We start from the raw sequence: 15,834 nt of genomic DNA on the forward strand, positions 1-15,834 counted from the left end.
CTAATTCTACAATCTGCCTATGGATCACCAAAAATTCATGCCATGTAACAATTTGGCTGCCATCTTAGCTCAATTCAAGATATCAAATGGACCTAAGAGTGCGACCTTCATTCTTCTGTGTTTAGGCTCTTTCTGAATATGCGTGGATAATCTGGGGCAAATTTTTAAGAACAGTGTCATTCATTAGTGACATGTGCATCTTCTTCCCTCCCTCTCTCCCGAGAGCTTTCTCCCCATTGCCTCTAGGCCCCAGGTGGCGCCTGTGCACCGCCCTCTCACTGCCCACGGGCCCCAGGTCTGATGCCCCTAGTGATCCGATGCTTCTTCTGGTCAGAGGCCCCAGTACATGCCTTATAACCCCTTGACAGGATGCTCAGTGAGTCTTTCTGTAGATCCATCACACCCTGGCTAACACTAACTCTGCTTACAGGAGGACTTCTATGTCAGCAAGCAATGTCAATAAGATGAGTTTACACTAAAGTCAGAGACCATGTCATGGTTTCGAGGGTGTTTGTGTTTTAAAAGGATACATGTTAAAGCAACTGAATCTCTCCACCTAGAATGGAAAGCCACATGACTAACCCACTCTTGGGCTCCACAGAGGGATAATATTCAGCACAGAAGCATCTTGCCAGCAGGCCAGATCACGTGCAGACTCTGTCTGTCCTAGGGCCTGTGTGTCTCTGGGCTGAGGACTAGACAGGTCATTATGTGTTTTTTGTTTTCCTACAGCTTCTCTGATTTTATATTTTCCCGTCACAGCATAGAGCAAGGTCTCCAGAGAGCACCAGTTAAGTGTTGACGCGGGACGCGTAGCTGTCCTCACAGAGCTCCTGGGCAGTGCCAAGCGTTCAAAGGAAGAGCATCTGGGAACTCCTTGCTCATGCGGGTGCAGGTGAGGGTTTTCCCATGACAGGAACTCATGTGAAATCGGGAAGGTGGCAGTGAGGCAGAAACCGCTGCCGGGGACTCTGTGACAGCCAGGTGGGGCAGCTCCACAGACCCCTCTGTGAGCTCCCGGGCGCAGGATGCTACCATGTGCCTGGCTCCCCGCCTTTCCCCAGGGCCTGCGACTCCTCCATGTGACTGAGTGTCAAGCCTCAGTCACCAGTGACTGCGTCTCTGATCATCTGGCTTCCAAACCATCACATCTAGACTTCTCCCACACTCATGAAAGACAGGTCGTACAGTAAACTTCTTTTTCCCATAATATATGTGGAGGCTCTGTTTTTCTGACTAATCTCAGACTGATACAACAGTTTTTTGTTTTGTTTCATTTTGTGGAAAATTAAACATGGCAGTATTTACTACTCCACCCAGTGAAAGGGAAAGTCTAATTCTCTTTTTAAACCTGGACTGGCCTTAGAGGCAGCAGGTTCAGCTGCATCTGGCAGAAACAGCAGTGAGACTCACCAAGACCAATCAGTACAAGTTAGTCACATGGACTCAAAAGCGGAGTGTGCCTGAATATAGAGGCTATTACAGTGTGAAGGTTTTAGGGTTAATGAACTCTTGTTTACACCCACAAGCTGAATAAGTCCCTGTAAAATAGGCATATATCTTAGAGACTTCTTTGTCATCATTATAAATCCCAGCACTATGTATATCTGCACCATAGACTAATTATTAGCCCTAGAATAGGATTGAGATGATATGTTTACTATAAATGTAATGACTCTATTAGAGACAATTGGAACTTGGGGGAGGATATGGGTTCTCAGAGGTCTTGGGATTCTACTAAGCTGTGAAGAAGTTGATAGTAAATAAGCCCTATAGCCTGATTTCAGGACCCTGGGTGGATTTAGCATTCTATGCAAGATGTTTAGAAACAAAGGAAATGTTATACAATCTGTGAGTCTCTTGTGAGCCTTCCTGATTGCTCAAAAACCCTAGGAAGATACCAAGAAATCAGGTGCTCCAAGAAAGTGATTTTTAGGGCCCTTCTATGGAAATGTGAAATTTCTTAAAGACTGAAATTCTTCATTAAAAAAAAAAGTGGGATAGATCCTAGGACGTGGCCAGAATTTTTGAGTAGCAATTATTCCCGCAGCCCAAGTTTGAGAAGGGAATGGCAACCCACTCCAGTGTTCTTGCCTGGAGAGTCCCATGACAGGGAAGCCTGGTAGGCTACAGTCCATGGGGGTCACAAGGAGTCAGGCACGACTTAGTGACTGAGCAACAACAAAGTTTGAAAATAAAAGTGTATTTTGGAGACAGGAAATGGGAGAGGCTGTTTACCTCTTGTGGAATCTAGGTTTTTAAAACTTGGGTTGTTCCTCAAAGCAGCCATACTATACAACTTCAGGAGACATTGGGGCTTTGAATTCCATGCAGACAGGAATCTCTGCAGGAAAACTCCAGGAAAATAGAAATCCTGTTCACAGAGATGGGGCAAGAGTAGCAGCTACATGAAAGACAACCTGGCAAAAATTTTTAAAAGAAAAGACCATTTTAAAAATTGCATACCCTCTAAGTCCATAATTTTACTTCTGATAATATGTCTTAAGCAAACAGTGAAGACAAAAATAGTCACATACACACATAAAGATATTTACTGCAGCATTATTTACTACATTAACCTTTTGTAAGGACTTAAAGGACTAAGAGAATTTAGATATTATGAGAAAAACACAGACAGAAGTCAATGTGAAACTACAGGATTGAATAAGAAATCGGTAAGAAAAAAACCTATAAAATACTCCAAATATTTTTTTAAAATATACATGATTCTAAACAATCCATGGTTCGAAGAAAAAAAATACTAGAGAAATAAGAAAATAGTTTTACCTGAACAACAATGGGAAAAAAATGTATCAAAATGTGAGTAAGGCACAAAATGTGGGTAGTGCTTAGAGGGAAATTTACAGCTTCAAAAATTTGTATTAGAAAACCATATGGTGTAAAATCAATGATCTAACACTAGGAATAAGCTGGAAAAAAGGAACAAGTTTAAATCAAGTAACTAAAAAGAGACGATGTATAAAAGATATATAATAAAAGAGAAGATAATAAAGAGGAGAAATCAATGAAATTAAAAAATCAAGCTATAGTGAAAAATCAACAAAACTTACCAAAAGGAGGTCTAAAGTTGAGCATTATTAGCAAATCTGACAAGAAAAAGGAAAAACATAAATTATCAATATCAATAATGAAAGAGACTATATCATTACAGACATTAAAATGATAATAACAGACTGTTATGAAAAATGTATCACAATAAATTTATCATGGATGAAGTAGACAGATTCCTTGAAAGAAATAAATCACCAGAATTTCACAAGAAGTAATGGAAAACTTTAATAGTGCTACATCTGTTTAAAAATGCATTCATAATTTAAAAGTTTCTTTGTGGAATTTTCCACAAAGAATATTCCAGGCTTAGGCCTAGGTGGTCTAGGTGATAAATTCTATCATCTGTTTAAGGCATAAATATTATCAATCTTACACAAACTCAGGAAATAGAGGAGGAGGGGATACTTGACAACTCATTTTATGAAGGTAATATAACCCAGATACAAAAAGGAAAAAAGGAAGGAAGGAAAAAAAGAAGGGAGGAAGGGAAGAAAGAAAGGAAAGAAGGAAATTTCAAACCAACCCAATGTATGTCACTGAAGTAGACATAAAAATCCTAGACAGAATACTCGCAATCAAATTCAGCAATTTATTAAAAGATAATATATCACAACAAAAATACTCTTTATCAATAATATGCAAGATTGGTCCAATATTAGAAAATAAATCAATGTAATTGATCACATCAACAGTAAAAAGAAAAATATGCTATAATCAGTCATCTCAATGGATTCAGAAAAACTTGTGACAAAGTTCAAAATTCAATTCCCATTCATAATTAAAAAATAAACTCTCAGTAAACTAGGAACAAAAAGAAATCTCTTAATCTAATAAAAAGTATTAATTTTTTAAAAGCTGCAATTAAAATCATTCTTAAGAGAAAATGAAATTTTCCCCTAAGATGAGAAATAAGACAAGGATTTCTGCTTTCACTACTTTTACTTAATATTTAGCAGAAAGTCCTATCTAGAGCAATAAGGCAGAAATAAGAAATAAAACTTAAAAGGAGTAAGAATATCTTTATTTTCAGATGACATAATTATGTAAAATAGAAAATCTTAAGGAATCTGTAAAATAAGTTCTAGAATTAATAAGTGAACTAGCAAGATCATAGGACACAGTGTAAATACACAAAAAATCCATTCCAACATACCAGTAATGAACAATTACAAAATAAAAATTTTTAATTATATCATTTACAATAGCACCAAAAATATACAAGGGTAAATTTAACATGGGGCTTCGCTGATGGCTCAGTGGTAAAGAACCCACTTGCCAATGCAGGAAACGTTGGTTCGATCGCTGGGTCGGGAAGATCCCCTAGAAAAGGAACCCACTCCAGCATTCTCGCCTGGGAAATCCCATGAACAGAGGAGCCTGCTGGGCTACAGTCCATGGAGTCACAAAAGAGTAGGACATGATTTAGCAACTAAATAACAACAACAAATTTAACATGTATGCAAGATTTAGACCCTGAAAACTACACAACATTGCTAAGAGAAACTAACAAAGTTCCTAACAATTGGGGAGATATATTCTGTTCATGGACTTGAAAAATCATCATTATTAAGATATCAATTTTCCCTCAAATTGTAAACAACTCTTTCAAATCAATAATATTTACATGATCAATCAAATTTTTTAAAACTTGAAAACTGGCAAAAAGATTTGAGTAGGAGCTCCTAAAAAGAAGACATTCAAGTGCCCTACAAGCCCACAGTAAAAGTGCCCAACCTCACTAATTATCACGGCAATACAAATTAAGCAAAAAAATGAGGCATCAACAAACCACTAGAATGATCCAAATTTTAAAACCTGACATGCAAAATTTGGCAAATACGGAGCAACCAGAACTCTCACATACTTCTAGTGAGAGCATAAAATTGTACAGTCACTTTGGTAAACAGTTTGACAGTTTTTTATAGTATTAACCATCTCCCTACCCTATGACCAAGTGATCCCAACCCTAGCTCTTCACCCAAGAGAAATGAAAACACAGATTTGCACAAGGACCTCTGAAAAAATGTTCATAGCAACTGTACTCATAATCTCCCCTAACTGGAAAGGATTCAAATATCCATCAATAGGAAAATTAATAAATAAACAGTAGCATCCCATGTAATGTAACACTATCAGCAATAAAATATGAATGAACTATTGATACATACAACATGGATGAGTCTTAAAAAACATGCTGAATGAAAGAAGCCAAAAATGAAATAGTGCGCCATACAATCCCATGCATATGAAGTCCTAGAAAAAGGAAAAAAGAATCTATGGTGAAGAAATCCGGAAAGCGGATGCCTGTGGGTGGTGGGTTTGGCTAGAAGGGGGCATGAGGGAACTTTCTGCAGTGACGTTAAAAAATGTCTTATATTTTGATTGAGGTGTCAGCTATATGGGTGTATGCACTTGTCACAACTTGTTGAACCACACACTTAATATACATGTTGATGTATGTAAGTTATTCCTCAAAATTTTTTGCAAAGGTCAGGCAGTGAGTGCCCTAGGATCAGAGGCTTTGTGGGAATACACATCAACCATTGCACTTGGGTTGTACAGTGGGAAGATTCTCAGCCTTGGTTATCTCATTTATAAAGTGGGAAAATAATAGAGCATATCTTAAAAGATTAAATGCTAGAACTTGTGGAAAGTGTTTAGGATAATGGCTAACACAAAGTATGTATTCAATAAATACCCGTTTCTCTCTCTTTCCTCATGTGGCTTTATCTTTAAGCCCACCTTGTAAATGTGGACTCTGTCTTTAGAACGAAATTATTCTTGTTGTCATTGGACTCAAGGGATAAAAATCTACCAGGATAGGTGCACTGGGATGACCCGGAGGGATGGAATGGGGAGGGAGGAGGGAGGAGGGTTCAGGATGGAGAACACATGTATACCTGTGGCGGATTCATTTGATATTTGGCAAAACTAATACAGTTATGTAAAGTTTAAAAATAAAATAAAATTAAAAAAAAAAAGAATTGAACAGCAATTATCACCCAGGAAGTTTTCTTATTTATTTATATATATATATATATATATATATTTTTTTTTTTTTTTAACAGTGGAACCCACTTTTTTTTTATTTTATTTTATTTTTAAACTTTACATAATTGTATTCGCTTTGCCAAATATCAAAATGAATCCGCCACAGATATACATGTGTTCCCCATCCTGAACCCTCCTCCCTCCTCCCTCCCCATACCATCCCTCTGGGTCATCCCAGTGCACCAGCCCCAAGCATAAAAAAAAAAAAAATAAATAAGTAAAGTGAAAACAACACAATCTTTTTATTTTAATGTTTAGTCATCAGTAGGATGAAAACAAAATATACATCAAAACAAAGACCACAACCAGTTATGACTGTAAACAAGCTAATAACCGTTGTGAAAGAGACCAGTTTCTTAAACTTCCAGCAGTGTTCCTCAGCCTGTTCACTCAGGAAACGAGTCATACAATAGTCAAAGGAGAATAAACCCTGCGAAACGTAACTTCACAGCTACCCTGGCCAACTAAAATTAACTTCAGCTGCAGTGAGCTCCTCAGAGCCACCCAGCTTCAGCTGCTCCACTGTCGAGGCCGCATCCCTGTGGTCAGAGGACACTGCTTCGGGCACAGGGCAGGATATTAATAAAATCACAGGTTTTACAGCCACACAAATGAAAGGTTCACATGCCAGCTTTGTCAGGTCCAGGCTGTGGCGCCACGTACAAGTTACTAAACAATTGTGTTTGTTTTCTCGTCCATAAACTCTGCCCTAAAGTAACTAATCCCGATGAGATATACTGACTGAGCGAATAAACAAACAGATGGAGATAGGCGAGTACGTTTCTCATGGCAGGAGGGTGAACATTAAATGAAATAATACACATTTAAAGACACTGTAAGTCCCCAGCCTTTGGACTATTTTCTTGCATTTCACTCTTTTTCACTTGTCTCCCGGTCTGAATGGGTGCTTTAGTAAGGGGCTACCACGTATTCTGTGATAAACAACACAGAACAACACTGTGATAAACATCCTTGTTTCTCACAACTATGTTTATTCTGCTTTGGAAGTAACCTACACACACACACACACACACACATACACACACATCTCAGGAAGTCAAAGTATATGCTAAAAAGACCTGGGGGCTAGGGGGCGGAAAACTGAGTTCACAGTCAGTTCTGACTTCACTTCTCGGTTAAGCCAATACTTACCCCACAGGAAGTGTGTCTCACCAAAAATCAGCATGAGCTTCCAAAAATGTGCCCAATGCATTGTTAGCACCACTCACGTTGAGAGTGTAACAGAATAATCATTGAGGAACGTTCCAAGATTTGCTCATAAAATCAGTAATTTTTTTGTCATTTGTTGCCATTAACAAGTAACTTGTGACCTAATAAATGTCACTATCCATTTTCTTTAATTAAAATAATAAATATTATGCAGTGACACCGATTGGCATTTATGCCTTCATTTTTGTGACGTGGGATTTATAACCAAGGCTTTCTTTGAGGGATTCCACAAATAAAGGTTATTAAGCCGCCACAAGATGAACACAAGCTCAGGTTAATGAAATCGGACAAGGAAGCGCAGTGATGGATGAAGCCCTTGTGCACGAAGGAAAAGAGAATTCCCACCCAAAGCAAGCAGCATTCCTGGACTGGCAAAATGAATGCTCCGTTTTTCTAAGCAGTTCGACTTTAAACACATGCAGGGTGAACTCAGAGGCAACCTCAGCTCCACTGCACCGCCCTGGGGGCGGGGGCAGTGTCCAACCCCCTGGGAACCACTGCTCGCCACTGCAGGTGCATTCTAAGGGAGGACGGGGCTGCAAGGAAAGAAGAAACTACACAGGCCTGGAGAAACAAAATTAATCATTGCAATGTCCTAATCACCTACTTTGAAGACATGGTTGTAGGTTTTGAAAAAGACACTGCCTTTCACAGCAACAAAAACCAAGACAGATGGAAAAAAAACAGGAATATATACTTAATACATTTCCTAAAAGAATCTCTTCTTACCTCTGAAACTTTGCCCTTGGCCAAAGTCAGGACATGAGCCCCACGCTCCTACCCTGAGGTCCAGCCTGGCTCAGCCGCATCTCCAGCTGGTCCCCCGGAAACCCAGCTCAGGGAGATGGACTCAGACTGCCCTCCTGGGCAAAGGCTCCGACTGCTGCTGCTCGAAGCCTCTGAGGAGCATAGAGTGAAGTGGAATCGCACCTCCACAGCTGAGATTGATCTCTGTGGACTTATTTACACCTCAGGACTGCAGACACCTCGGCTCACATCACTCCACAGCCAGCTCAGAGCCGTGAGGCGTGGGCCGAGGTAGCTGCTCTTCAGTGACTGGACCGTGAGAAAGGGCCCAGACCCGGGACGCGGCTCCTGGCCCCCATGCCGCTGGTCCCAGCTGCTTTTCTGGGTTGTGCGTAAGTTAGAGAGAGCAAATGTCTACTTGATGCTCAGCTACAGACAAGATTGCTCGACTGCCCGGTATTCCAAAGAAAGAGCAGGAAATACAGCTCCTCCTGCTCTCACCTGGAGGAGCCCTGCATTTGAAAGTGGCCAGAGTTGGGTCCAAATTCTGGCTCTACCACATACCAGAGGGAACTGGTGCAAAGCAGGGACACGACAGATATTGGCCCCCAGCACAGAGAGGAAGCCTTGGCCCTCTACCCGCTCCAGTGCCTCAGGTGATCTCAAACGATGAGTGCGGACATGTGTGTACAAAATACAGAAGAGAGGAAGCCATAAAACATAACATACACAAATTATATATTTGTAGATCTATGCCAGGTATAATCCACTACATCACACACGATCTATTTTACACATGCACATATGTATTTATGATCTCTCATGCACACATTACAGACTATATTTTCCTAATGACGTTTCAGTTAAGATACAAATAAAACCTATTTCCTGTCCCAAATTGACATCCACAGAAGCGACAACAAAGAGGAGTTCCTGAAGTAGACAACCTCCCCTGGGAAAGGGTCAGTGTGACCAGGATATCATGAAGTTGGAGGACACTTGGGCAAGAATCCTCTTCCTCTGAATAAATCTGAGACTGGGTAGGCCTTGCCCTCCAGGACTCTGCTTCTTTGTCTCTCCTTTTCCACACTCTCAGGACTGACTAGCTCCAGCCCTAGAAACGCGTTTTATCTTTGGACATTGAATATTCTCAGTCAGGTTACAGATCAAACCTGTGGACTTGGGAATCACGCCGTATCCATAAAACCCAGATGTTGACACCAACCTCACAGGGGATTTAAGAAGAAGAGGAGTAGATGGACAGATGCATGAAGGGATGGATGGGCGGGTGGGGGAATGGGCGGATGAACAGATGAGTGGATCAGCAAAGTGCCTGGCATATAGTAAGTAATCAATAATTTCAGCCATTACTTTATTGTGATTAAGGTAACAATGACTTTGCAGATTTCTCTTCTGGTCCATTACGCATTGACTTTAACCCTCTAGCAGGGCTCACCCTTCTATCTCAACACTATTGACAGTGTCTTGGGTTTATCACCTGTAGGTGTAGCATCAGGAACACTGGACAAGGAGATGTAGATCACAACACAGGTCCTGACAGCTCTAAAAACACCGAAACTTCCTGGTTCATGTGACAGGAGCTCCATGCCTTTGTAAGGCAGCCTACTGCTCCAGTGAATTTCCAAAGCCCCAATGTTCCCTTCCATTGTTTTGAGCCCGTACCCTGGGATACAGTCAAGGCCACAGTCTTTCAGCTCTCTGAAGCAGTGACTAAACCACAAGCAGAGTCTGGTGCGCGGAAGGTACGCTCAGCCCTGAGAAGAAGAGGCACGAACTGTTCAACCCGCCCCTTCATCTCGACTCAGAGCTTCCAACCAAAATGTGCTCAGCGTCAACTGAAGCTGTCACCAGCGCGGACATCCCTCTCTCCATATTCTCCCCAACTCTGAAATACGCCTTTCTTGGATGTCTCCAGTAGCCCACTGTTAGCTCAGTGGGCAGTTGTCTTCTCTTCAGAGTCAGTATTTACAGGCGAGAGCTTCCCAGGTGGCGCTAGTGGTAAAGAACCTGCTTGCCCATGCAGGAGACTTAAGAGACGTGGGTTCAATCCCTGGGTCGGGAAGATCTCCTGGAGAAGGAATTGGCAACCCGCTCCAGAATTCTTGCCTGGTGAACCCCATGGACAGAGGGCTATGGTCCATGAGGTCTCAAAGGGTCGGACATGACTGAAGTGACTTAGTACCATTTCCAAGCAAACAACACAGAAAAGTACATACATGAAAACAAGCAGACTCTGCCCAAGAAGGGTCAAGGAGGGCAGGCTGGGGAGTGGGCAGTGCCCACGCCCTGGTTTCAGTGGCAATCAAGGGCTTCAAATCCAGCCTTGAGCAAAACTGAAAATTACTGGAAATCATGAAGGCAAGGATTGCTGACAGATGGCCCAAACTGTGGATGTTAAACACCCAAAAGACTACGGAACCTATGTTTGGAGCTCAGAGTGGAACAACATAGAGAAATGTAATTCAGAAATGTTACAGTCTTTTCTCCAGTCACTGCCTCAGACTGTAGTGTAATTTTCTATCTGCTTGGTTAAATTTTGGGTAGATTCCAAAATGCCACGGTCATGTTCACTTATTAAAAGCTATGCAAAATTCAGCCCTGGAAACTGCAAACTCACATCCTCTTTGAAACCCCTCTCCTTCCTCATGGCCAGCTGGGCTTGAGCCCCAGGAACTGGGAGGCTTTCCTTTTCACCCCCCCTTCCCAGCACTTGAGGGGTGGAAACCCCAAGGCTGGTTCTGAGGTAACCCCTCCCCAGAACCTAGGACAGGGGGGAAACAGTCGCCTCTCTGACGGTGGGGAAGGAGTACAGCCATTCTGATGTTGGCTGAGGGTCCTGTCCACTGCCAAGCGCCTTGTCGACACGGCGGTCTCCGCAGAGAGAAGCCACGGTGCCGCAGGCAGGGGAAAACGTCATCCTGGCCCCCACCCGTCTTCAAGGAGCCTACCACCGACAGGAAGCGTCTGCTCCTGTTCAGCCACACTAATGCTGCCAGCCGGGCTCGCCTATCCCAGAGCAGCAGCACCGCAGGGCCCACTCCTCGTCTAAGCCCACGCCCTTTCACGTGGAACCGAGGGAGCACCAACCCCCTCCTGGGCGCCGTGATGGCAGTGTCCTCAGCTCTCTTCTCAGGCCCTTCCTGCCCTCAGAAACCTCCAGAAGAAGCATCAGCTTCTACTCCCTATGTCCAGACACACTTCCAGAGGCAGCAGGCACCTGCCAACCTCTCCCCACGCTCCATGCTGGTCAGATGACCCCACGGGGCTGGCCACCACCAAGTGGGTATGACACACCTCCTGCCTCTTGAAAGTATCCCCAGCCTTGGAGAGTGATGTGCCTGAAGGTAACACCTTACTTGGCTTTGGGGGAAACAAACTGAAAAATGTTTAAGTCTGCTGTACTCTCAGCCAAACACTCCTGACTGATAACCCTCCACTGACTGCCAGACGGTGGGAGAGTCAGCCGCGCAGACCCTCAGCAAGCTGGGGTGGGCTGGCATCCACAGCGTGTCCGGCTCTCTGACGGAGGGGCTCCTCAGCACCTGTGTTTCCAGCCCCAGGGCAACAGGGAAAGCCTCTGTCGCCGTGTCCTGTAACAGGAGTGTGTCCAGAGCTTCGTGTTTTTAATGCACATATGAATCATCCAGGGGTCCAAGCAGAGTGCAGACGTTCATTCAGCGGGTCCAGGGTGGGGCCCAAGAGTCTGTATTTCTCACAAGCTCCCTAGTGGTGATCCTGCCACGGGCCTGCAAATCACACTTAAGCACCTGGATTTGATTTTCTTCCCTCTGTAACACCTAGCGTTCACTGAGTAATTCACATAGGCAAACACTGTGCTCAGTGTATCTCAGGCATTACACCACTGAATTCTCTCAACAGCTTTATGAAACATGGTCACTTAAAAAAAGGGGAACTGCTCCTTAGATGGGCTGACCTGCTAGATTCGGGCTTCCAGATTAGCCATTGACAGAGCTGGGACTTCAGTGCAGGGTTGTTGTCATTCAGGTTTTAAGTCATGTCCAACTCTTTGGGACCCCATGGACTGCAACACGCCAGGCTCCCCTGTCCTTCACTGTCTCCCGGAGTGCAGGGTGAAAGTGAAAGTCGCTCAGTCGTGTCCAACTCTTTGCAACCCCATGGACTGTACAGTTCATGGGATTCTCCAGGCCAGAATACTGGAGTGGGTAGCCTTTCCCTTCTCCAGGGGATCTTTCCAAGCCAAGGATTGAACCCACGTCTCCCACATTGCAGGTGGATTCTTTACCAGCTGAGCACAAGATATGAGCTCCTAAACCCTGCAGCCTGAAAGTAGCAGACTAAACAAAGACGATTACAGCACAGAAACTGAGATAAACAATTGGAGGTACAAGGAAACTTCATTAACGCGGTGCTTCTATCAGACTCAGATATCCCCAAGCTGGTTGTCCCTCCTAGGAAAACTTCAATATTGAGTTTTCAGAACAGTCCCCAGAAGCAACTGAGCACAGGTTACATCACGGATTCCATTACTTCGCTCCTTGTTCATTTACAGTCGCCAAGTTCAAGCAACATCTTCTCTGTCACGGGGGACACCATGAATAATAGATACATCATTTTTAACTGTCAACAACACACCTTGTAAATGGTGTTTGCAGGCTTTTAAACAACTCAGCCAACCATTCTTCTGACATCATTTTTATACCATGCTTTGCAAAGAAGTGAGGAAGGATCTGAAAAAAGCACGTGGATTAAACTACAGAATCACATTCACCCAGATGTCTAGTTTGCATTTAATAGTGCATTGCGTTCTCCCCTTACTCCACTCTGATAACTAACGTCTGCTATGGAGACAAGACAATTAAAATATTGTGGTGTTTTTGGTGGCTAAATAGGCTCACCTTTCCTTGTGACAGTTAGTTTACAGAGTTGGGATCACTGTCGCTCCTTCCTACTTTTAAGGCGACACTGGGAAGATTAAAGAAAACAAGCTGCTTCCTTGCAGCAGGACGCTGGCTAGTTGTAGGTTTTGACTCTGGGTTTGGACAAGGTAACATGAATCTCCCGTTCACCTGTGATGGAAGCTCTATTTAGCCTAAGACAAAAATCTTTTCACACATGTGCATGTCTCCACATAAAGTAAATCTTTAGGCCTATTTGTCAGGTGATACGAGAGTGTCATATCACTGGAAAAACAAACACATCTGTAACTACTCCATGACCCATCAACAAGGGACTCAGCTAATGGCAGGTATACAGTGAGGACTTAACCAAAACTGAAATTTAATTAATAAGTAATTAACATAAATAAATGGAATATTCTTGATTATCTTCTTTTGAAATGTTTTTATTTTGGAAACTTTCAAATATATACAGAAGTAAAGAGGGTAGTATAATAATCTCCATATACCCACCCAACTTCAGTGATTTACTGACTTGGGGAAATTTAATTTATAACCCACTCTCTTCCTTCCACTTTTGGATTTTTTTAAAGAAAATCTTGGACATTGTATCATTCTATGCATTAATCTCAATTATCTTCTAGATATTGTTCAAATATAGATTTTTCTCATCTCCATCCCCACTAGCCTGTCTTTATTCAGACTCTAAACACCTGTTGTGGTAGATTGACTGCTGCTGCTAAGTCGATTCAGTCGTGTCTGACTCTGCGCGACCCCAAAGATGGCAGCCCACCAGGCTCCCCCATCCCTGGGATTCTCCAGGCAAGAACACTAGAGTGGGTTGCCATTTCCTTCCCCAATGCATGAAAGTGAAAAGTGAAAGTGAAGTCGCTCAGTCGTGTCCGACCCTCAGCGATCCCATGGACTGCAACCTTCCAGGCTCCTCCATCCATGGGATTTTCTAGGCAAGAGTACTGGAGTGGGGTGCCATTGCCTTCTCCGGGTAGATTGACTAGTAGCTCCCAAAACACGTCCAAGTCCTAACCCTTGGCACCAATGAATGTGACCTTATCTAGGAAAAAAAAGTTGTTGCAGCTGTGATTAAATTAAGTATGGGATCATCCTGGACTTAGGACAGGCCCTAAACCCAGCACCAGTTTTCTTCATAAGAGAAGTGGAAGAAGATTCAAGACACACAGACACACAGGGAGAAGGCCATGTGAAGAAGAGGCAGAGACTAGAGTGATGTGTCTCCAGGGCCAAGCAGCACCTGATGTCACCAGAGGCTGGAAGAGACAGAGGACTCTCCCCTGGGACTATGAGAGAGAGTGGCCTTGCCAACACCTTGATTTTAGACTTCTGGCCTCCAGAACTGTGAGACCCTATATTCCTGCCACCAAGTTTGTGCTCATCTCCTCTCTAGAACGAGGACATCGGCAGTGCCAACCCTACAGGTCACTATGAGGATAAACAACCTCCTGGACATACACCACCTGGAACAGAGCAGGCACTCAAAAATGGTCGCTGTTTGTAGCAATCAGGCATCTTTCTGTTGAGAAACAAACATAAGTACACTAAGGGGAAAACAAGAACTCATTGTTCGTACAATGGAAAAGTCTAGGATACAGGGCCCTTCAGACACAGCTGAATGAGGGGCCAAATAATTTCACTGATTCTGGAATGTCTCTTTCTCTCCATTTCTCAGCTTTTCTATTCTCTGAGTTGGTTCATTCTCTAGGTGACTTGCTCCACATTGTGATTCCTAGAAGTTCCAAGCTTCCATCCACAGTGTGGTGACCTCAGGGAGGAAGAACACCTCCTTCCCAACTGCTGTGGCAAAGGCACAGAACTGAGTCTCTTGGGATCGTCTTGAGTCACTGAGCCTTCCCTGAACCAACCACTGTGATGAAAGGATCGGGTCTGTCAATCGCTAATCCCTGGAGCCAGGAAACCAGGGTTGGCTCCAAATGAAAGTAGAGATGGGGTGACTTGCTGAAGGGAAAATGAGGTGCTGTGATCGGGAGGAGGAAGAACAGATTCTGGGCAGGCAAAGATAACAGACGTCCACTCACCATGAAAATTTTCATTCTTCTCATGTTCTAAACAGACAGGACTACTGGCCTGCTGCCCCAGCAACAAGGGGTCCCTCCAGTCCGCACCCACTGCCACTGTGTCTTACAGATTTCTACAAGCCCTAAGAGGGCATGGGCCCCACACTTCTTCCCAGCTACTGCACAGCTCAAATTAGTCACTCCATGGGCCCCTTCCGAGGCATATCAGAGACCAGCTGTGCAAGGACCTGTCACCTTCTTGTCAGCGAAAGTTTTCTGCCCAAAGAACTTTCGTCATCGCTCCTTTCTCAAGTAGCTGGATGTCACTTGAAGAGACAGCTGAAGTCACTCACAATGGCTGGGCTCAAATCAGCGCTCACTGGCCTTGTCAGAGAAAGCCTCACCCTGCAGCGAAAACTGTCACTGATCATGTTTAGATATGTACGCAGAGGTATTAGATTAGAAGACAGAATGCACAAGATAGGAGTTTAAAAGAGGCCAAGTTGCAAGGGAAATCTTAATAGGAAGAAGTCAAGGCTTACAGTTGGAGGTAGTTGGGGGCATCTTTTTCCAAAACCCAATTTATACTTCCCATCAAAACCAGCAAGTGCATACATACATGTACACACACACCCCCACACACATGCAGACCCCAACAGCCAGTATGTATTCACAGCCTACCTCACACAGAGGATATACATTATATTGACCAATATGCTTTATAAATACCTGAACCTTGACAGGATACCAGTGGGTAGTTGCTTTATCCAGATTACTATAAATGG

The 15,834-nt window shown here is 43.4% G+C and overlaps 1 long non-coding RNA gene across 1 annotated transcript in view; it reads right to left on the reverse strand.

The window, feature by feature from the left end:
• LOC112580196 overlaps positions 1 to 15,834 on the reverse strand; it is a 200,979-nt gene that overhangs the window by 111,473 nt on the left and 73,672 nt on the right. The window contains exon 2 of the long non-coding RNA XR_006546283.1: positions 3,072 to 3,107. This is a non-coding gene — a long non-coding RNA (uncharacterized LOC112580196). The remainder of the gene's footprint in view (positions 1 to 3,071; positions 3,108 to 15,834) is intronic.

This window comes from Bubalus bubalis, chromosome 18 (assembly GCF_019923935.1).
Source record: "Bubalus bubalis isolate 160015118507 breed Murrah chromosome 18, NDDB_SH_1, whole genome shotgun sequence".
In the NCBI taxonomy this organism is placed as follows: Eukaryota; Metazoa; Chordata; class Mammalia; order Artiodactyla; family Bovidae; genus Bubalus; species Bubalus bubalis.